The sequence below is a fragment of the Nerophis ophidion genome, linkage group LG14 (genome assembly GCF_033978795.1).
Source record: "Nerophis ophidion isolate RoL-2023_Sa linkage group LG14, RoL_Noph_v1.0, whole genome shotgun sequence".
In the NCBI taxonomy this organism is placed as follows: domain Eukaryota; kingdom Metazoa; phylum Chordata; class Actinopteri; order Syngnathiformes; family Syngnathidae; genus Nerophis; species Nerophis ophidion.
The window spans coordinates 46,205,576-46,230,276 of NC_084624.1; the positions used below are offsets into that span (position 1 = coordinate 46,205,576).

Here is a 24,701-nt window from a genome sequence, read left to right on the forward strand (position 1 = left end):
ATGCTAAGACAGGTGGAGGAGTTCAAGTACCTAGGAGTCTTGTTCACGAGTGGGGGAAGAGTGGATCGTGAGATCGACAGGCGGATCGGTGCGGCGTCTTCAGTAATGCGGACGTTGTATCGATCCGTTGTGGTGAAGAAGGAGCTGAGCCGGAAGGCAAAGCTCTCAATTTACCGGTCGATCTACGTTCCCATCCTCACCTATGGTCATGAGCTTTGGGTCATGACCGAAAGGATAAGATCACGGGTACAAGCGGCCGAAATGAGTTTCCTCCGCCGTGTGGCGGGTCTCTCCCTTAGAGATAGGGTGAGAAGCTCTGCCATCCGGGAGGAACTCAAAGTAAAGCCGCTGCTCCTCCACATGGAGAGGAGCCAGATGAGGTGGTTCGGGCATCTGGTCAGGATGCCACCCGAACGCCTCCCGAGGGAGGTGTTTCGGGTACGTCCAACCGGTAGGAGGCCACGGGGAAGACCCAGGACACGTTGGGAAGACTATGTCTCCCGGCTGGCCTGAGAACGCCTCGGGATCCCCCGGGAAGAGCTAGACGAAGTGGCTGGGGAGAGGGAAGTCTGGGCTTCCCTGCTTAGGCTGCTGCCCCCGCGACCCGACCTCGGATAAGCGGAAGAAGAATGGATGGATGGATGGATAAGACGGACATGGCACAGAGATGTATGGATAACCTGCAGATGCATTTGCAACGATTAATTCAACGAAATCACAAAGGTGAGTTTTGTTGATGTTGACTTATGTGCTAATCAGACATATTTGGTTGCGGCGTGACTGCCAGCTAATCGATGCTAACATGCTATTTACGCTAGCTGTATGTACATTTGAAACTATAAACACACATTTAATGCGAAACAAACACTTACCAATCGACGGATTTAAGTTGCTCCAGTGTCACAAGACGCAAAAGTCCTGATCGTTTGGTCCGCACATTTTACCGGCGATGCTAACGCAGCTATTCGGCCATGCTATGGCAATGAATAGCGTCAATAGCTATTCGCTCTGTCCTCTGTTGTCCTCTGTGTTTTTTATACACTTTTATTTTTATTTTACTGTTTTAATTGATTTTACCCTTTAAAATAGTTTTTAATCATATTTGTTTTTATATTGTTTTTATTGGTTTTATTTTTATTCATTTTTTGTTTTATTCAGTCATTGGTGGAGCATAATATTGTTTTTAACATGGCTGTGCAGCACTTTGGAAACGTTATTGTTGTTTAAATGTGCTATATAAATAAAGTGGATTGGATTGGATTGGACAAAGGTGAGTTTTGTTGGATGTTGTTGACTTATGTGCTAATCAGACATATTTGGTCACGGCATGACTGCCAGCTAATCGATGCTAACATGCTACGCTAATCGATACTAACATGCTATTTACGCTAGCTGTATGTACATTTGAAACTAGATACCCATATTTAATGCGAAACAAACACTTACCAATCGACAGATTTAAATTGCTCCAGTGTCATAAGATGCGAAAGTCCTGATCGTTTGGTCCGCACATTTTACCGGCGATGCTAATAAGGCAGCCATGCTATGGGCCACTTCATTAGGTACACCCACGCTATGGCCGAATAGCGTCAATTCGCTCAATGGCTTCAATTTCTTCTTCAATTTCGTTTTCGCTATCTGCCTCCATACTCCGACCAGCTCTTTCAATACATGCGTAATCTGTTGAATCGCTTAAGCCGCTGAAATCCGAGTCTGAATCCGAGCTAATGTCGCTATATCTTGCTGTGGTAACCGCCATGTTGTTTGTATTGGCAGCACTGTATGACGTCACAGGGAAATGGATAGTGGTTTCGAAGATAGCGAAAATCAAGAACTTTTTTTAGGGATATTCCGGGAGGTGTAAAATTTTGAAAAAAACTTTGAAAAATAAAACAAGCCACTGGGAACTGATTTTTATTGTTTTTAACCCTTTTGAAATTGTGATAATGTTCCCCTTTAAGGCTGATCACAAACAAATCTGTTCAACAGATCTTTGGACTTTACCAAAAAAAAAACATCCATCCATCTTTTTCCGCTTATCCGAGGTCGGGTCGCGGGGGCAACAGCCTAAGCAGGGAAGCCCAGACTTCCCTCTCCCCAGCCACTTCGTCTAGCTCTTCCCGGGGGATCCCGAGGCGTTCCCAGGCCAGCCGGGAGACATAGTCTTCCCAACGTGTTCTGGGTCTTCCCCGTGGCCTCCTACCGGTTGGACGTGCCCTAAACACCTCCCTAGGGAGGCGTTCGGGTGGCATCCTGACCAGATGCCCGAACCACCTCATCTGGCTCCTCTCCATGTGGAGGAGCAGCGGTTTTACTTTGAGTTCCTCCCGGATGGCAGAGCTTCTCACCCTATCTCTAAGGGAGAGACCTGGAAACTCATTCCGGCCGCTTGTACCCGTGATCTTAGTAATCGTTTTAAAGAATGTCTCTTAGATATGTAGTCATTTGCTAGCAGCTACTGTTTTATGTTCGAATTTAGATGTTTTTAAATTTACGTGAGCCCTAACTACTAAGCTCGGTCGTATTTTTATTTTATTTAACCAGGGGTCGGCGACACAAAACGTCAAAAGAGCCACACTGGACCAGAACTACAAAAAACGAATCCGTCTTGAGCCTCAAAAAACGAAATGCCGTATATAAGTGTTATAATGAAGGCAACACATGATATAAATGTCTATATTAGCTATAATAGCCTACTATAAAAATGACTATGTGTCGCAGGCTGAAGCAAAAATTTGTTGACAGAAATGTTGAAATGTTATATATTTATTCGACACATTTCTACAACATTAGAAACCAATAGTAACTCAGAAGGTGAGATAACTCCTGGAAATCAATCAATCAATCAATGTTTATTTATATAGCCCCAAATCACAAATGTCTCAAAGGACTGCACAAACCATTACGACTACAACATCCTCGGAAGAACCCACAAAAGGGCAAGGAAAACTCACACCCTGTGGGCAGGGAGAATTCACATCCAGTGGGACGCCAGTGACAATGCTGACTATGAGAAACCTTGGAGAGGACCTCAGATGTGGGCAACCCCCCCCCCTCTAGGGGACCGAAAGCAATGGATGTCGAGCGGGTCTAACATGATACTGTGAAAGTTCAATCCATAGTGGCTCCAAGACAGCAGCGAGAGTCCCGTCCACAGGAAACCATCTCAAGCGGATCAGCAGCGTAGAGATGTCCCCAACCGATACAGGCGAGCGGTCCATCCTGGGTCCCGACGAGCGGTCCATCCTGGGTCTCGACTCTGGACAGCCAGTACTTCATCCATGGTCATCGGACCAAGGGAGGGGGGGACATAGGAAAAAGAAAAGAAGCGGCAGATCAACTAGTCTAAAAAGGAGGTCTATTTAAAGGCTAGAGTATACAGATGAGTTTTAAGGTGAGACTTAAATGCTTCTACTGAGGTAGCATCTCGAACTGCTACCGGAAATGACTGTCTTTTAATGTCCTAAGGTATAAATGTGTGTGTGTCCAAGTTCAATCAATCAATCAATCAATCGTTTACTTATATAGCCCTCAATCACTAGTGTCTCAAAGGGCTGCACAAACCACTACGACATCCTCGGTAGGCCCACATAAGGGCAAGGAAAAACTCACACCCAGTGGGACGTCGGTGACAATGATGACTATGAGAACCTTGGAGAGGAGGAAAGCAATGGATGTCGAGCGGGTCTAACATGATACTGTGAAAGTTCAATCCATAATGGATCCAACACAGTCAAAGGAAAACGGCAGGTTGTCTTCTTTTTAATAGATTTATTACAATCTTTGGCAAGCTAGGTTGCGTTTTGCTGTGGTCTGGAACAACGTGGCACACAAACAACTACCTGAAATGCGGCCAATATTACATGCCGATAATGTGTCATGAGCATGCAAATATGAATTAAAGGCCTACTGAAATGAGATTTTCTTATTTAAACGGGGATAGCAGGTGTCATTTTTTTGTCGGGGCGGTTTAGCTCGGTCGGTAGAGTGGCCGTGCCAGCAACTTGAGGGTTGCAGGTTCAATTCCCGCTAGTCACTGCCGTTGTGTCCTTGGGCAAGACACTTTACCCCACCTGCTCCCAGTGCCACCCACACTGGTTTGAATGTAAATTAGATATTGGGTTTCACTATGTAAAGCGCTTTGAGTCACTTGAGAAAAAGCGCTATATAAATATAATTCACTTCACTTCACATCTTGTCCTTTCGGTCATGACCCAAAGCTCATGACCATAGGTGAGGACGGGAACGTAGATCGACCGGTAAATCGAGAGCTTTGCCTTCCGGCTCAGCTCCTTCTTCACCACAACGGATCGATACAACGTCTGCATTACTGAAGACGCCGCACCGATCTCACCATCCACTCGTGAACAAGAACAAGGGCAGACTCCCGCCACATGTTTGACTACTGCAAAGTTGATACAATTCCTCTTCCTTGGCCCGATCGGAAAAGGTGGTTCTGGGCATAGAATGACTGCAGTGCAATCTCAGCAAACACAATGATAAGCGACACATTTCCTTTTCGAGATAAAATGCAATCACTCAAAAGGCCGGAGTGCCATATTGAGGTCAGGGATGAGGTCCTGCTACTGGCGGAGGAGTTCGACTGAAGGAAAGAATGGGTCGTTAGATCGACAAGGCATGGGTGTCAAACTCTGGCCCGCCGTGTTTTTTTCATTTGGCCCTTGAGGCAATATCAAATGAACATTAGAGCTGGTGTAGCTGTAACACCGCATTCACCGCTAATACTCATACTTGCTAACCGCTTTTCCTCCGTAGAAACAGCGTGCCGGCCTGGTCACATGATATATGTGGCTTTTACACACACACACACACACACACACACACACACACACACACACACACACACACACACACACACGCTAATGCAATGCAAGCTTGGTCAACAGCCATGCAGGTCACACTGAGGGTGGCCGTATGAATAACTGTAAGACTATGTGGGGCATAGCTCGGTTGGCAGAGTGGCCGTGCCAGCAACTTGAGAGTTGCAGGTTCGATTCCCGCTTGTGCCATCCTAGTTGTGCCCCTCACGAAAATCACAGGGGGCAACCATTCTCCCAAATTTCTCCCGATTCCCACCTGGACAACAATATTGGGGGCGTGCCTTAAAGGCACTGCCTCAAGCGTCCTCTAAAACCTTTCGTCACGTCCGCTTTTCCTACGTAGAAACAGCGTGTCGGCCTGGTCACATGATATATGTGGCTTTTACACACACACACACACACACACACACACACACACACACACACACACACACACACACACACACACACACACACACACACACACACACGCTAATGCAATGCAAGCCTGGTCAACAGCCATACAGGTCACACTGAGGGTGGGCGTATGAATAACTGGAAGACTATGTGGGGCATAGCTCGGTTGGCAGAGTGGCCGTGCCAGCAACTTGAGGGTTGCAGGTTCGATTCCCGCTTGTGCCATCCTAGTCACTGCCGTTGTGTCCTCGGGCAAGACACTTTACCCACCTGCTCCCAGTGCCACCCACACTGGTATACATGTAACTTTGATATTGGGTGTCACTATGTAAAGCGCTTTGAGTCACTTGAGAAAAGCGCTATTTAAATATAATTCAGTCACTATAACAAATAAACGCCACACTGTGTGAACCCACATTAAACGAGAATGACAAGCAAATTTCGGGAGAACATCCGCACTGTAACACAACATAAACACAACAGAAAAAATACACAGAACCCCTTGCAGCACTTCCACTCCCTGGAAGCAGCAATATAAAAATGTATTGTTAGCCTGTGGGAAAAGTTGATTTTGATATCCCGGAGGGTTGGCAAGTATGTCCTTAGCATTCTGAAAGAACTTAACATTCTGGCGCGTATAGATGGAAGAAAGCACAGGAACTGTAACATTTATTAACAAACATGTGTTAAGACTTTAATGGGTGAATTTTGGCGGATTAAACGCCTTTCTGTTTATCGCTCTTTTTGCGATGACGTCAGAACGTGACGTCGCCGAGGTAACACACCCGCCATTTTCATTTTCAACACATTACGAACACCGGGTCTCAGCTCTGTTATTTTCCGTTTTTTCGACTATTGTTTGGAACTTTGGAGACATCATGCCTCGACGGTGTGTTGTCGGAGGGTGTAACAACACTAACAGGGAGGGATTCAAGTTGCACCACTGGCAAGAAATCTGCCGCCAGACCTCCATTGAATGTGCCGGAGTGTCTCCACATTTGACCGGCGGTGCTAAAGCAGACATTGCACAGAGATGTATGGATAACCTGCAGATGCATTTGCAACGATAGTCAACGAAATCACAAAGGTGAGTTTTGTTGATGTTGACTTATGTGCTAATCAGACATATTTGGTTGCGGCGTGACTGCCAGCTAATCGATGCTAACATGCTACGCTAATCGATGCAAACATGCTATTTACCGGCGGTGCTAAAGCAGACATGGCACAGAGATGTATGGATAACCTGCAGATGCATTTGCAACTATAAAGTCAACAAATTCACAAAGGTGAGTTTTGTTGAAGTTGACTGCCAGCTAATCGATGCTAACATGCTACGCTAATCGATGCTAACATGCTATTTACCGGCGGTGCTAAAGCAGACATGGCACAGAGATGTAGGGATAACCTGCAGATGCTTTTGCAATTATAAAGTCAACGATTTCACAAAGGTGAGTTTTGTTGATGTTGACTGCCAGCTAATCGATGCCAACATGCTACGCTAATCGATGCTAACATGCTATTTACCGGCGGTGCTAAAGCAGACATGGCACAGAGATGTAGGGATAACCTGCAGATGCATTTGCAACTATATTACGTTTCCTTCCACCCACATTTAATGCGAAACAAACACTTACCAATCGACGGATTTAAGTTGCTCCAGTGTCACGAGATGCGAAAGTCCTGATCGTTTGGTCCGCACATTTTACCGGCGATGCTAACGCAGCTATTCGGCCATGCTATGGCTATGAATTCGCTCAATAGCTTCAGTTTCTTCTTCAATACTTTCATACTCCAACCATCTGTTTCAATACATGCGTAATCTGTTGAATCGCTTAAACCGCTGAAATCCGAGTTTGAATCCGAGCTAATGTCGCTATATCTTGCTGTGGTATTCGCCGTTGTTTGTTTACATTGGCAGCACTGTATGACGTCACAGGGAAATAGCGAAAATCAAGCACTTTAAAGCTTTTTTTTTTAGGGATATTCGGGGACCGGTAAAATTTTGAAAAAAACTTTAAAAAATACAACAAGCCCCTGGGAACTGATTTTAATTGTTTTTAACCCTTTTGAAATTGTGATAATGTTCCCCTTTAAAAGTTCGGCTGACAAAATGAGACTGAAAAGAAGTGGCATAAAACACGTCCTAGGAAGTCGGAGAAAGTTGTACATGTAAACAAGTACATCATCACAATTTCGATAATGTTCCCCTTTAAGTTCCAGGTTTGAATCTTGCTTCTTTCATCTCAGTCCCGGCGGTAGTGGCCAAGGATGCATCACCAATCAATACCGTGACCTAGTACCCTTAGTCTCTGCTTGACGGCTGCTCAATGTTCTTCAAGAGGATGGCTCGGATGCAGAAGTGGAACAGACTCGGTCATGGATCACGATCCAAGTGTGCTTGAGTCTTCGGTCTGAAATAGGCCCAAGCGAGGTGTGAACGCCTGTACCGACGCGGTGTCTGCATTGACACCTTGTCCTTCGCAGACATCGATCTGTGATTCAAAGCAACCTCTTTCATATCCCGGCAGGGACGAGAGCGATTAGGTAAATCGATCATGTGGTAATAAGGCCTTTAAAGTCGCCCAAGTCAGCCATGATGAAAAATAAGCCCACCTGAAATATCCATAGGCTGCGTCTTTAATTACTTTGGAAGAATCTTCTAGGGAGAGGAACTGACAAATTCAGCCGTAATTCTAGGAGAAAATGATATTTTTCGACAGAAGCTACAAACCCCGTTTCCATATGAGTTGGGAAATTGTGTTAGATGTAAATATAAACAGAATACAATGATTTGCAAATCCTTTTCAACCCATATTCAGTTGAATATGCTACAAAGACAACATATTTGATGTTCAAACTGGTGTGCAGGCTAATTGGGAACAGGTGGGTGCCATGATTGGGTATAAAAACAGCTTCCATGAAATGCTAAGTAATTCACAAACAAGGATTGGGCGAGGGTCACTAATTTGTAAGCAAATTGTCAAACAGTTTTAGAACAACATTTCTCGACGAGCTATTGCAAGGAATTTAGGGATTTTACCATCTACGGTCCGTAAAACCATCAAAAGGTTCAGAGAATCTGGAGAAATCACTGCACGTAAGCGATGATATTACGGACCTTTGATCCCTGCATTAAAGACCGACATCAGTGTGTAAAGGATATCACCACATGGGCTCAGGAACACTTCAGAAAACCACTGTCAGTGACTACAGACGGTCGCTACATCTGTAAGTGCAAGTTAAAACTCCGCTATGCGAAGCGGAAGCCATTTAACAACAACACCCAGGAACGTCCCGCTGGCTTCGCTGGGCCCGAGCTCATCTAAGATGGACTGATGCAAAGTGGAGAAGTGTTTTGTGGTCTGACGAGTCCACATTTCAAATTATATTTGGAAACTGTGGACGTGGTGTCCTCCAGAACAAAGAGGAAAATAATCATCCGGATTGTTATAGGCGCGAAGTTCAAAAGCAAGCATCGGAAGTGAATTATATTGTATATTTTTATATAGCGCTTTTTCTCTAGTGACTCAAAGCGCTTTACATAGTGAAACCCAATATCTAAGTTACATTCAAACCAGTGTGGGTGGCACTGGGAGCAGGTGGGTAAAGTGTCTTGCCCAGGGACACAACGGCAGTGACTAAGATGTCGGAAGCGGGAATCGAACCTGCAACCCTCAAGTTGCTGGCACGGCCGCTCTACCAACCGAGCTAAACAGAGCTAAACACCTGGGGGTGCATTAGTGCCCAAGGCATGGGTAACTTACACATCTGTGAAGGCACCATTAATGCTGAAAGGTCCATACAGGTTTTGGAACAACAAATGTGGTCATTCAAGCAACGTTATCAAGGACGCCCCTGCTTATTTCAGCAAAACAATGCCAAGCCACGTGTTACAACAGCGTGGTTTCGTAGTAAAAGAGTGCGGGTACTTTCCCGGCCCGCCTGCAGTCCAGACCTGTCTCCCATCGAAAATGTGTGGCGCATTATGAAGCGTAAAATACGACAGCGGAGACTTCGGACTATTGAACGACTGAAGCTCTACATAAAACAAGAATGGGAAAGAATTCCACTTTCAAAGCTTCAACAATTAGTTTCCTCAGTTCCCAAACGTTTATTGAGTGTTGTTATGATAACACAGTGGTGAACATGCCCTTTCCCAACTACTTTGGCACGTGTTGCAGCCATGAAATTGTAAGTTAATTATTATTTGCAAAAAAAAAATTTAAGTTTATGAGTTTGAACATCAAATAAGTTGTCTTTGTGGTGCATTTGTATGAATATGGGTTGAAAAGGATTTGCAAATCATTGTATTCTGTTTATATTTACATCTAACACAATTTCCAAACTCATATGGAAACAGGGTTTGTATCATAAGGATATAAAGTCACGTCTTCGGGTCCAGTTCTGGACATCTTGATGGTGCCAGGGGAACATTATTAATGACCTGAGGTCTCCATTGTAAAAGTGACCAGCATGCCGAGGTGAAGCGGGTTCAGGGCGGGGGAGGCGACCTCCGGGTCACCCAGGCTGGACAGGATTTGGCTTTGTTCAAATAAATGACCGTGGCTTTTTGTCTTCTTTGTCGAAGCCCAACCATGACGGCCCAACAGACATTCTTAACGGACGTATTCTCAATCAGGGCGCTGTAGAACTGAACAGCAGAGCGATGTGTTGCCTACCCAATAATGCAGAGACCCGCGCTCGTGAATAATACACCAAAAGGGAAGAATATGAAAGATGAATAGAACTCGCGATTTGGTGCCAGGCCAGATCCGAGGGGAAGTCGAACATTTCCAAACGCCAAAAGAGAGTCGACATTGCCACAACACCCAACTTGACACATATAATGACAGCAGTATGATGATTCTATGTGTCTACATTAAAACATTCTTCTTCATACTGCATTCATATATGCTCCTTTTAAACTTTCATGCAGAGACGGAAATCACATCTAAAAGTGTATTTATTAAACAGTTATTAAGCAGTGGCACAAACATTCATGTCATTTCCAAAAACAGAAAGTGCAAGATTGTCGGAGACATTTTAAAACAAGTGCACTTTTGTGCATGATGTCACTAAGGTGACAAATCAAAACAACACTAAATTAAAGTGAACTTTTTGTACAGAACACCACTACAATAGTTTAAAACTTTAACACTGTTACAAATATGTGAACCCACACCAAACAAGAATGACAAACCCATTTTGGGTGAATATCATAACAATAAACACAACTTGTATTAGTAGATTGCGGTTTAAAAAAAAAAAAGTACTGGTATTTTTCAGAAGGAGTATTGTATTGACTGAGAGATTGAAACTTTTATTAGTAGATTGCACAGTACAGTACAAACTCCGTACAATCGACCACTAAATGGTAACACCCGAATAAGTTTTTCAACTTGTTTAAGTCGGGCTCCACGTTAATCAATTCATGTTATCGACAAAGAGAAAGACGTGGTTTAAAAAAGTACTGGTATTTTTCAGAATGAGTATTGTATTGATTGATTGATTGAAACTTGTATCAGTAGATTGCACAGTACAGTACATATTCCGTACAATCGACCACTAAATGGTAACACCCCAATAAGTTTTCGAACTTGTTTAAGTCGGGGTCCACGTTAATCAATTCATGGTATTGACAAGGACAAAGACGTGGTTTAAAAATAGTACCGGTATTTTTCAGAAGGAGTATTGTTTTGATTGATTAAAACTTTTATTAGTAGATTGCACAGTTTAGTACAAACTCCGTACAATCGACCACTAAATGGTAACACCCCAATAAGTTTTTCAACTTGTTTAAGTCGGGGTCCACGTTAATCAGTTCATGGTATTGACAAAGATACAGATGTGGTTTAAAAAAAGTACTGGTATTTTTCAGAATGAGTATTGTATTGATTGATTGATTGAAACTTGTATCAGTAGATTCCACAGTATAGTACAAACTCTGTACAATCGACCACTAAATGGTAACACCCGAAAAACTTTTTCAACTTGTTTAAGTCGGGGTCCACGTTAATCAATTCATGGTGTCGACAAAGACAAAGACGTGGTTTAAAAAAAGTACTGGTATTTTTCAGAATGAGTATTGTATTGATTGATTGATTGATTGAAACTTGTATCAGTAGATTCCACATTAAAGTACAAACTCCGTACAATCGACCACTAAATGGTAACACCCCAATAAGTTTTCCACGTTAATCAGTTCATGGTAGTACCGTTTTTATTTCACCAGTACCAAGGTACTTAATCAGTACTGGTATACCGTACAACCCTAGTATAAAGCATGACTAAATGCATATTTAGTTATGTTTACTCCATTGTTCTGTACTCATACCGTTGTGTGTTCTCAGAACATAAGCTCCTTTGAATACAACGTACAAAAAAAGACGTGCAAGGGACAAAGGTTTGAGGAAAAAGTCAGTGAAGGTTGTACTTTGAGGCCCCCGAAGAAGCAGAAATCATAATTTGTGGCGTCTCCCTCTACAATTATCTGGGATTTCAAAGTCCTCCAGCGTCTCCCCTCAGCCTGGAATTCTTGCCGTTGAAATTCTACCCTCCAGATTGCCCGGGGTGATAAAGACAACTGGAAAAACAGGTTGTTTGGCCTCGCCGTAGTAAGCACGGCATGGTGCCTCACCTTAGCAGCGGTAGCTAGGGGCACGTTCTATGGTCCTCCCATTCAAAGTCCTCCTTGAATAAAGTTGAGGAGGGCCCCCCAGCAGACGGGGGGGGCGATTTGCCAGGGAGCCGGCCGACGGAGCTAAGCCAGGACGAGGTTAAACTTTTGTTTTGGCTTAACAAGCAAGAGTGAGCAGGGACAAAAGACCGGGTAAGACAATACCCAAGACTTATTTTGTTACTTTTACGATGCTGTGATGCCATCGAGCAAAGTCAGCTACTCAGCAGTATTTTTCAAATGCACCTGCACCCCCGTCTTGTCCAGAGTACGGAAGACTTTTAAGACTCACCCATTCATGTCGGGACGGAATAAACCTCTCCTTTTATTCCCTTTTTCACCTTTAAGACACTTATTCCAGGGATCGTCTAATCCTGGGGAAGGCAATCCAAATTATATCCAGGAATGATTATCCCTCAAATGTGGGGGGAAAAAAATAAATCTTTGAAAAAAAAAAGCCTGCTCCTCTTGTTATTCCATGTGTGGGAAAAAAAAAAAAAAAGCCGGATCCCGAGGGTTTTAATTCCAGTCCGGAGGAGCAGGAGATCCTTCAGGAGTAGAGCTTGTTCACACACTGAGTGTGTGGAGCAGTGAGCATGGGACAAGCCAAACCCACCGGGTGATGTCACTGGTGTCACGTTTCTCTGTGGAGGAAGGAGGAGGAGGAGGAGGAGGAGGCTGGACTTACCTTCTTCCAACCCCACCAATGGGGAGACAACACTTCCGTACTTTGGTATAAACCAGAAATGTTGAAGGGGGGAAAAAAAAATAACACATGGTGCACACTTTGACATGTGTGTCATTACATGCCGTGAAGACTGCAGACTGTCTTGGTAGTCTGTTATATTTATGCCTTCATTTCACCTTCTAAAATATACTTAAAAAAACACACTTCCACATGCTTACTACAGTGAAACCTTGATATATCGATATAAAAAATGACTAACGTATTTCCTTGTATTGCAACGGGTAAATAGTATGCGCCTGCCTAGAATTTCCACCGGGTCAAACTCGTCACGTCATGAGCGACACTTCACTTGGAAGAGGCTGATTTCAATCATTTGAAATCGCATAAAGGGAAGAAGATTAAGAGCAATTCAGTAGGATTTAATGTCCAAGCTATTGAATATGCTAAAAAGAACAGTAAGCAGATATGTTTTATTAATATACCGTAGCTGCGTGTGTCAAATATGAGTCATTAAATGACTCCCGCCTCCTGGTGGTAGAGGGCGCTAGTGATCCTTCTTGCGACTACTCGGCTGCAGAAGAAGTGACAACAAGCAGCGATCGTTTATTTTTTCCTCTCGCTTGCACTTTTAACATGGAGGATTACATATCTAAAATAAGACCGTTTTCTAAACTGGACTTTCAATCCAAGCAGGAGGTAATAAAGGAAGATCTCCATGGAGAAAAAGAGACTTTTAAAACTGAAGAAAGATAAGGAAGACTTCTATAAACAAGTTATCGATGCTTTTGATCAGAAGGAGCTGCGCATGGACTTCATTTATAAGTAAAGGTAAGACCATAATAATATATTTTTTTAATAAATGTGCTTTTCATGATGGTATCCTTACATCACACTCAAATTTTTAAGCGCGGGCCTAAATTTACCGCATGCCTTAGGTAAACGCCGGAGAAAGAAGAGGTTTTAAAATATTTGGCGCCCCGGCGGCAATTCAAGGAAATACGGTACTTTAAAAAAACACACTTCCGCATGCTTATTACAGTGAAACCTTAATTTCTAGCAATATATCGATATAGAAAATGACTAACGTATTTCCTTTAATTGCCACCAGGTAAACAGTATGCGCCTGCCTAGAATTTCCGCCGGGTCAAACTCGTTTCGCCAAATAATTAGCATTTGCTTCGAATTTCCACCGGGTCAAACTCGTCACGTCAAATGGAGGAGGCTCATTTCAATCATTAGAAATCGTATAAAGGGAAGAAGATTAAGAGTTATTCAGTAGGATTTAAGGTCCAAACTATTGAATATGCTAAAAAGAACAGTAAGCAGCTATGTTTTAGTAATATACCGTAGCTGCGCGTGTCAAATATGAGTCATTAAATGACTCCCGCCTCCTGGTGGTAGAGGGCGCTAGTGATCCTTCTTGCGACTACTCGGCTGCAGAAGAAGTGACAACAAGCAGCGATCGTTTGTTTTTTCCTCTTGCTTGCACTTTTAACATGGAGGATTACATATCTAAAATAAAACAGTTTTCTAAACTGGACTTTCAATCCAAGCAGGAAGTAATAAAGGAAGATCTCCATCAACTCAGAGAGACTTTTAAAACTGAAGAAAGATAAGGAAGACTTCTATAAACAAGTTATCAATGCTTTTGATCATAAGGAACTGCACATGGACCTAATTTATAAGTAAAGGTAAGACCATAATAACGTTTTTTTTAATTAAATGTGCTTTTCATGATGGTATCCTTACATCACACTCAAATTTTTAAGCGTGGGCGGGCCTAAATTTACCGCATGCCTTTGGTAAACGCCGGAGAGAGAAGAGGTTTTAAATTATTTGGAGCCCCGGCGGCAATTCAAGGAAATACGGTACTTAAAAAAACCACACTTCCGCATGCTTATTACAGTGAAACCTTGATATATCGATATAGAAAATGACTAACGTATTTCCTTGAATTGCAACAATGAGTAGATGAGTGTTATGTGTGTGTATATGTGTAAATAAATGAACACTGGAATTCAAGTGCTTCTCTTATATATATATATATATATATATATATATATATATATATATATATATATATATATATGGTATCTGTGCTTTTGCATATTTTAGTGACTAATGTTGTCCTGATACCAATATTTTTTCGATACTTTTCTAAATAAAAGGGACTAGAAAAAATTATGTTATTGGATTTATTTTAACAAAAAATCTTGGGGTGTAGCGGACCGGTACTTTTCAGAGGAGGTATAGTACCGAATATGATTAATTAGTATCGCACTACTATACTAATACCGGTATTCCGTACAACCCTACTAGTTAGTTACTATGGTAATCTACATCACAGCAGGTGAGACCAGGCACCAAGCAGTGTGGGTGGGGAGTGTTTCCACAGAGTGGTTCCAGAGCCTGAAATGTGGGTCTCAGGGATGGACGTGGAAGGAGATTTTTTACAACAAAGTTTTAAAGCTTAGTGATGTATCACATAAATTTAGATTGTTTTTAGGGACCGAATGTCCCTTTGGGACAGAGGACACTATTGTATTTCTAAAGTTTTATTATTATTATACCGCAGCCTCTTTGAGCTGTAATTTGGCCCCCTGAACATGCTTCAAAACTCACAAAATTAACACACACATTAGGACTGGCGAAAATTACGATCTAATCTAAAAACCAAAACCGAAAACTCAAAATTGCGCTCTAGCGCCCCCTAGGAAAAAACACAGACAAAACGGCTTGTAACTTCTGTTAGGAATGTCGTAAAGACATGAAACAAAAATCTCTATGTAGGTCTGACTTAGACCTAGATTTCATAAACTGACCTCCTTCAGCAAAAATCAACATAAAGTTGCTAAAAAGTAAAAAATGTAATTTTTGCCTCTTTGAGCTGATATTTGACCCCCTTAAAATGCTTCAAAACTCACCAAACTGGACACACACATCAGGACTGGCGAAAATTGCGATCTAATAAAAAACCAACCCCCAAAATTCAAATAGCGCCCCTAGGAATTTATACATAGACAAAACTGCTCCTAGGAAGAAAACACAGACACAACTGCTTGTAACCTCCGGTAGGAATGTCATAGAGACATGGAACAAAAAACCCCATGTAGGTCTCACTTAGACCTACATTTCATTCATTTACATCCTTCAGCAAAAATCAACAGAAAGTTGGCAATTACCCCTTCAAAACATATGTTTTGTAAAAACCCGTCACCTTTTTTCAAACATTATCTCCTCTGAGCGCGTTTGTTGTGTCGGCTTCAAACTAGCACAGGAAAGAGATTGAACCCTTTTGATTAAAAGTTGATGAAAGAGTTTTTCTAACTGCTCCGGTTTTGATTTTACGAGCCTCCAAAGAACCGCTGCGCTGCTGCCGTCTCAAGATGGCCGCTTAAAAGCAGGAAGCACCAGCAAGACCACACAATGCAGAGAAGGTAGGTACTGTGCAGGTAAAGATATGTTGACTGGGTGAAAGAAGGAGGCACCAGTTTGACACCAGGATACAGAGAAGGTAGGTAATGTGCAGGTAAAGATATGTTGTCTGGGTGATGGCAGGATGCACCAGCGTGTATGGGTGAAAGAAAAAAGCACCAGTGTGACCCCAGGATGCAGGGAAGGTAGGTAATGTGCAGGTAAAGATATGTTGACTGGGTGAAAAAACGAGGCACCAGTTTGACACCAGGATACAGAGAAGGTAGGTAATGTGCAGGTAAATATATGTTGTCTGGGTGATGGAAGGGGGCACCAGCATGTATGGGTGACAGAAAGAAGCACCAGTGTGACCCCAGGATGCAGGGAAGGTAGGTAATGTGCAGGTAAAGCTTGCAGCTTTAATTTTTGTTTTGTTTTTTTTACCCTTCATGTTCATATTTCGCTGTGTTTGTTGCATTTTTGTTGCATTTGGCTTAATATGTCGATGGAAGGGGCTTCACGGTGGCAGAGGGGTTAGTGCGTCTGCCTCACAATACGAAGTTCCTGCAGTCCTGGGTTCAAATCCAGGCTCGGGATCTTTCTGTGTGGAGTTTGCATGTTCTCCCCGTGAATGCGTGGGTTCCCTCCTGGTACTCCGGCTTCCTCCCACTTCCAAAGACATGCACCTGGGGATAGGTTGATTGGCAACACTAAATTGGCCCTAGTGTGTGAATGTTGTCTGTCTATCTGTGTTGGCCCTGCGATGAGGTGGCGACTTGTCCAGGGTGTACCCCGCCTTCCGCCCGATTGTAGCTGAGATAGGCGCCAGCGCCCCCCGCAACCCCGAAAGGGAATAAGCGGTAGAAAATAGATGGATGGATGTCGATGGAAAGGGGGTGTGACGTCCATATGTTCTCAATATTCAGTGTTTTATCCTTCATAGAAAAAAATTAAAACCTATTCTGTTTTTAAGGCGGTCTGTCATAACATTTTTAGCATTCAATCAGACTTTATTGTGAGGTTTTGTATTAGTTTTCCTAAAAAATAGATAATCCGGCCCCTCAGACACATTTTTTTCTCTAAATTAGGCCCCCGAGTCAAAATAGTTGCCCAGGCCTGTGCTAGAAGGTAATGCAACGCAGCCTAAAACCCAAGATGTGGAATGACCGCACGTGACGTTTTGTGGTTTGTGTGTTTTCTCAAATGAATTTTACTCTGACAAAACGTCCCGTCTTATCTCTGGGCCCGCTTCCAGGGAGGGAAAACTGATAAAATCTCTCCAATACCTAAGCTTGAGAGGGTAAAAGTGACAATGAAAAAAAGCTTTTTACGTTTCACAAGCGCATCGTTACTGTAGACCGGCGGGGGGGAAAAGTGTGACCTTGATAGGCCTTTTGGGGCGATGCAGCAATTTGACACAATAAGAAGTGTAACCTCACCAATAAAATGCACAATACTACTACAAACCCCGTTTCAATATGAGTTGGGAAATTGTGTTAGATGTAAATATAAACAGAATACAATGATTTGCTAATAATTTTCAACCCATATTCAGTTGAATATGCTACAAAGACAACATATTTGATGTTCAAACTAATAAATTTTGTTTTTTTTTGCAAATAATCATTAACTTTGGAATTTGAAGCCATAACAAAGAAGTTGGGAAAGGTGGCAATAAATACTGATAAAGTTGAGGAATGCTCATCAAACACTTATTTGGAACATCCCACAGGTGTGCAGGCTAATTGGGGAACAGGTGGGTGCCATGATTGGGTATAAAAACAGCTTGCCAAAAAAATGCTCAGTCTTTCACAAGAAAGGATGGGGCGAGGTACACCCCTTTGTCCACAACTGCGTGAGCAAATAGTCAAACAGTTTAAGAACAACCTTTCTCAAAGTGCAATTGCAAGAATTTTAGGGATTTCAACATCTACGCTCCATAATATCATCAAAAGGTTTAGAGAATCTGGAGAAATCACTCCACGTAAGCGGCATGGCCTGAAACCAACATTGAATGACCGTGACCTTCGATGCCTAAGACGGCACTGTATCAAAAACCAACATCAGTCTCTAAAGGATATCACCACATGGGCTCAGGAACACTTCAGAAAACCACTGTCACTAAATACAGTTTGTCGCTACATCTGTAGGGGCAAGTTAAAGCTCTATTATACAAAGCGAAAGCCATTTATCAACAACATCCAGAAACGCCGCCGGCTTCTCTGGGCCCGAGATCATCTAAGATGGACTGATGCAAAGTGAAAAAGTGTTCTGTGGTCTGACGAGTCCACATTTTCATATTGATTTTGGATATACTCCACATCGTGTCATCCGGACCAAAGGGGAAGTGAACTATCCAGACTGTTATCGACGCAAAGTTGAAAAGCCAGCATGTGTGATGGTATGGGGGTGCATTAGTGCCCAAGGCATGGGTAACTTACACATCAGTGAAGGCACCATTAATGCTGAAAGGTACATACAGGTTTTGGAACAACATATACTGGCTTTTAAGTGCCGTCTTTTTCATGGACGCCCCTGCTTATTTCATCAAGACAATGCCAAGCCACATTCAGCACGTGGCCCACCTGCAGTCCAGACCTGTCTCCCACGGAAAATGTGTGGCGCATTATGAAGCGTAAAATACGACAGCGGAGACCCCGGACTGTTGAACGACTGAAGCTCTACATAAAACAAGAATGGGAAAGAATTCCAATTTCATAGCTTCAACAATTAGTTTCCTCAGTTCCCAAACGTTTATTGAGTGTTAAAAGACAAGGTGATGTAACACAGTGGTGAACATGCCCTTTCCCAACTACTTTGTCACCTGTTGCAGCCATGAAATCCTAAGTTAATTATTATTTGCAAAAAATAAAGTTTATGAGTTTGAACATCAAATATGTTGTCTTTGTAGCATATTCAACTGAATATGGGTTGAAAAGGATTTGCAAAACATTGTATTCTGTTTATATTTACATCTAACACCATTTCCCAACTCATATGGAAACGGGGTTTGTACCTGCAAGCTGTCTCCATCCTCCATAGCGGTCCGTCTCCATGGGTACGATGCTATCTCGACAGTCTCCCAGGAGAGGACTGCCTGCAGAGCGGGGGTCCAGGGGGCAGAGCGGAGGCATGGCGGTCGGCGCATGGCTCGGCGGTGCTTCAATTTCCTCCTTTTAATTGGGCTATCTAAATGCATCCCCAGCTTGTCAATACCCGCCGGAGTCCCTGATAAAAATGATTAGTCGCACACTTTCGGTGGCATGCCTCGCCTGTTCCCCTCGGAGAGCGCGGTCCCTCCGCCGCCTCAAAGCCGGTTGTCGGCGGCAGAGTGTCATTCAGAGTGCATGTTGCGTTTGATTTCTAATGAGTAGCAGGGGGTAAGGAGGTTCGCCCCCTCCGTCCCTCGTCGTTGTGTTGTCTGCCCCGTAACCTGCGAGTCAACATAAGCAATCGAGGCACGCCCACCTCGGGTGGATTGGGGTGTTGTTGACAGATGCGCAAATTCACAAGCTCCCCCCGCATACATATGCATTTTTTCCCCCGGCCTCACAGGCTTCAAGGTCAGCACGGTCAGACTTTTTGGCCCGTGTCTTTCTGGTGTGTCCTACGAGTACCATTGATTGTCTCACACACCTCTGCATTTAAACCGGTGTGGCTATGTTGACATCGTCGAGAGGTCAGCTGCTTCCTCACTTCCTTGCAGGCGAGAGTTTATAGTAGATGACAAGTCAAGCCTCTCACCTGGATAGTAGAAGGTTGAAGATGTATTCCGACCAGTTGGTACACTCTGACAGCCAATTTAGACCAGATAACGGTGGAAATGGCACGGAAATACGCTCGGTCCCGCTCCCCATTTCGAGTGATTCTTCATCTAAACGGAAACATAACAAGATTCTATCAGTCGGCATCCCAATGACAGTAGACATTGTACAGTAGATGATGTTTTATTAACGTTTTTCCTTGAATAGCCGCCGGGTATACTCCCGTCCAAAGGCAAAACCCAGTAACTCAATGTTGGTCAAAACTGAGCTGATAATAATTTTGGAGTTCCTAGATATGCTTTACATTAGTGCAGGGGTAGGGAACCTCTGGCTCTAGAGCCAGATGTGGCTCTTTTGATGACTGCACCTGGGTCTCAGATAAATCACGGTAAGTAGAAGCATTTAAGTCTCATCTGTATACTCTAGCCTTTAAATAGACTTCCTTTTTAGACCAGTTGATCTGCCGCTTCTTTTCTTTCTCCTATGTCCCCCCCTCCCTTGTGGAGGGGGTCCGGTCCGATGACCATGGATGAAGTACTGGCTGTCCAGAGTCGAGACCCAGGATGGACCGCTCGCCTGTATCGGTTGGGGACATCTCTACGCTGCTGATCCGCCTCAGCTTGAGATGGTTTCCTGTGGACGGGACTCTCGCTGCTGTCTTGGATCCGCTTGAACTGAACTCTCGCGGCTGTGTTGGAGCCACTATGGATTGAACTTTCACAGTATCATGTTAGACCCGCTCGACATCCATTGCTTTCGGTCCCCTAGAGAGGGGGGGTTGCCCACATCTGAGGTCCTCTCCAAGGTTTCTCATAGTCAGCATTGTCACTGGCGTCCCACTGGATGTGAATTCTCCCTGCCCACTGGGTGTGAGTTTTCCTTGCCCTTTTGTGGGTTCTTCCGAGGATGTTGTAGTCGTAATGATTTGTGCAGTCCTTTGAGACATTTGTGATTTGGGGCTATATAAATAAACATTGATTGATTGATTGAAGTAATGAATAATTCCGCTGGTAATCACAGTGTCAAAAATAACGTTCAAAATATAAAACATTCTCATGCATTTTAATCCATCCATCCGCTTTCTACTGCACCAGTTCAACAAGTCGCATTAATGGTAAGAAGTACTGTATTTAATTTATTGTTGGTTAGCTTCAGAATTACAATGTTATTAAAAAGAATAAGATACTTATTATACTCTAAAAGTGTTGGTCTTGCTTAAAAATTCACTCATTGTTGTATTCAGTCTTAAAAATGTTTTATATGGCTCTCACGGAAATATTTTTTTAAATATTTGGCTTTTATGGCTCTCTCAGCCAAAAAAGTTCCCGACCCCTGCATTAGTGTATGCGATTTTGTAATTTGTTCCGTAAGTAAGCTGTTACGCGCATGGCAGGACCTAGCAACTACCACATAACCGCGTGGATACAACAGAAAAACCTAGTATCTCAAGGGACCAATCGGAGCTTCTTTGTCAGTCGCCTTATTGTCTTTAATGAGACATTTGCACCAATGGGGGCCGACGGTCAAGCTGATTATGTGATATTATGGCACCAGGGGATATTTGGACGATTGGCCCAGGACGTTGCAAGCACTTTCATTAAATCTATTGTTCTTGATTCTTCCCCTTGCATACTCTCTTGGGCGGATAACTGTGGAGGTCGAAATAAAAACTGGACGCTGTACACGACTCTTGCCCAATGTGCAAACGCAGAATGGGGCCCACCCGAGATCCGTGGCTCGATCGGCAAGAAAATGAAAGCTCAAGAAAACATCGATACCAGGGGTGTCAAACTCAAATACGCTGGGGTTCTGGGTATTTCTTTTGTTGTGTTTATGTTGTGTTACGGTGCGGATGTTCTCCCGAAATGTTTGTCATTCTTGTTTGGTGTGGGTTCACAGTGTGGCGCATACTCGTAACAGTGTTTAAGTTGTTTCTTACGGCCATCCTCAGTGTGACCTGTATGGCTGTTGACCAAGTATGACTTGCATTCACTTATGTGTGTGTAAAAGCCGTAAATATGTGACTGGACCGGCATGCTGTTTGTATGGAGGAAAAGCGGATGTGACGACAGGTTGTAGAGAATGTTAAAGGTAATGCCCTTAAGGCCCGCCCCCAATGTTGTTGTCCCGATGGAAATTCGTAAGAATGGTTGTCCCGGGAGATTTTCGGGTCAGGCACTGAACTTCGGAAGTCTCCCGAGAAAATTGGGAAGGTTGGCAAGTATTAGTATTAGCGGTGAATGCGGTGTTACGGCGGCACCACCGTTGTATAATACCTGCGGGCCAGCTCTAATGTTAGTTAAACATTGCCTCAAGGGCCAAATGAAATTATACCGCGGGCCGGCCAGAGTTTGACACCCTGATCTAAACGTTTGATGACTTTGTAGATCTTTGTAAGACGGCATCGAGATGGATTGGTTTGCCTTTGTTTTCGCAAAATCAGCTAGACGTGAGTTACTAGGTTTTGCCTTTGGACGGGAGAATATAGCATGCGCCTGGCTAGAATTACTGCCGGGTCAAACTCGTTTCGCAAAATAATTAGCGCATGCTTAGCATTACCGCCGGCTCAGGATTAACGCCGGGTCAAACTCCTTTCGCAAAATATTATTTTTATTAGCGCATGTCTAGAAATTCCACCGGGTCAAACTCGTCACGTCAAGAGTGAGATTTGACCTGTCATCATTTTCAAAATTGTCCAGGGTGTACGCCGCCTTCCACCCAAATTCAGCTGAGATAGGCTCCGGCAGCCCCCCGCGACCCCGAACAAGCGGTTGAAAAATGGATGGATGGATGGATGAAAGGTGACAGTGTGTCAGCTGGAATCAAAATAAATACAGATAGCCGTATCATATGTATGGAAGTTTAAAGGCCTACTGAAAAATTTCCCACGGAGTTTCTTGTTGAAAACGTCACGGCATGATGACGCTTATGAAGACACGTGCTTGTGACACGGACTGTAGAGGACATATTAGCGCAGCACCATTTGCGGCTAAAAGTCGTCTCTTTTCATCACGCAATCAAACAGTATTCTGGACATCTGTGTTGCTGAATCTTTTGCAATTTGTTCAATTAATAATGGAGACGTCAAAGAAGAAAGATGTAGGTGGGAAGCTTTTAGCCTTTAGCCACACAAACACATGGTGATTCCTTGTTTAAAATTCCCGGAAGTGAAGCTTTACTATGGATCAGAGCGGTCAAGTGAACATGGTTCCTGACCACTTGTCAACCGGCAGGTTTTGGTGAGAAAATTGTGGTAAAAAGTCGCCTTGCTGAGCTTGCGCCCTCCATGCAGCTACCGTCGACTTCCCTCAGAGACTGGCCTCAAGACACCCGTGGACACACCCCCTCCGACTATCAGGTACTATTTATTCTCACTAAAACACTAGCAACACAATAGAAAGATAAGGGATTTCCCAGAATTATCCTAGTAAATGTGTCTAAAAACATCTGAATCCGCCCCAATGCAATCGCCTTTTTTTTTTTTTTTGTCCTTCACTTTCACTTTCCTCATCCACGAATCGTTCATCCTCGCTCAAATTAATGGTAAAATCGTCGCTTTCTCGGTCCGAATCGCTCTCGCTGCTGGTGGCCATGATTATAAACAATGTTCAGATGTGAGGAGCTCCACAACCCGTGACGTCACGCGCACATCGTCTGCTACTTCCGGTACAGGCAAGGCTTTTTTATTAGCGACCAAAAGGTGCAAACTTTATCGTGGATGTTCTCTACTAAATCCTTTCAGCAAAAATATGGCGAAATGATCAAGTATGACACATAGAATGGACCTGCTATCCCCGTTTAAATAAGAAAATCTCATTCCAATAGGCCTTTAAAGGGGAACATTATCACAATTTCAAAAGGGTTAAAACTAATAAAAATCAGTTCCCAGTGGCTTATTTTATTTTTCGAAGTTTTTTTCAAAATTTTACCCATCATGGAATATCCAGAAAAAAGGCTTTAAAATGTCTGATTTTCGCTATCTGTGAAGCCACCGTCCATTTTCCTGTAACGTCATCCAGTGATATACATGCTATCCAGGCGGATAGCACAGCAAGATATAGCGACATTAGCTCGGATTCAGACTCGGATTTCAGCGGCTTAAGTGATTCAACAGATGGTTGGAGTATGGAGGCAGATAGTGAAAACGAAATTGAAGAAGAAACTAAAGCTATTGAGCAAATAGCTATTGACGCTATTCGGCCGGTAAAATGTGCAGACCAAACGATCGGGACTTTTGCATCTTGTGGCACTGGAGCAACTTAAATCTGTCGATTGGTAAGTGTTTGTTTGGCATTAAATGTGGGTGGAGGGAAACGCTGGTTGCAAATATAGCTACAAATGTACATACAGCTAGCCTAAATAGCTTTTCAGCATCGATTAGCTGGCAGTCATGCCGTGACCAAATATGTCTGATTAGCACTTAAGTCAATAACATCAACAAAACTCACCTTTGTGATTTTGTTGACTTTATCGTTGGAAATGCATCTGCAGGTTATCCATACATCTCTGTGCCATGTCTGCCTTAGCATCGCCGGTAAAATGTGCGGACCAAACAATCGAGACTTTCGCATCTTGTGACACTGGAGCAACTTAAATCTGTCGATTGGTAAGTGTTTGTTTGGCATTAAATGTGGGTGGAGGGAACGGCTGGATGCAAATATAGCTACAAATGTACATGTATCTAGCCTAAATAGCATGTTAGCATCAATTAGCTGGCAGTCATGCCGTGACCAAATATGTCTGATTAGCACATAAGTCAACAACATCAACAAAACTCACTTTTGTGATTTCGTTGACTTTATTGTTGGAAATGCATCTGCAGGTTATCCATCCATCTCTGTGCCATGTCTGCATTAGCATCGCCGGTAAAATGTGCAGACCAAACGATCGGGAATTTCGCATCTTGTGACACTGGAGCAACT

At 43.3% G+C, this 24,701-nt stretch overlaps 1 protein-coding gene across 18 annotated transcripts in view; it reads right to left on the minus strand.

The window, feature by feature from the left end:
- The window catches only part of LOC133568754 (receptor-type tyrosine-protein phosphatase F-like), a 621,387-nt gene that overhangs the window by 407,293 nt on the left and 189,393 nt on the right, over nucleotides 1–24,701 (minus strand). For 16 of the 18 annotated variants that reach the window (XM_061920884.1, XM_061920881.1, XM_061920879.1 and 13 more), the window contains exon 1: nucleotides 12,206–12,510. The exons of 1 other annotated variant lie outside the window; for it this stretch is intronic. The gene's annotated coding sequence lies outside the window, so the exon portion shown is untranslated. Of the gene's footprint in view, nucleotides 1–12,205; nucleotides 12,511–19,759; nucleotides 19,890–24,701 lie in introns of those variants that run through there. One more of the 18 variants, XM_061920869.1, reaches the window with a different exon arrangement.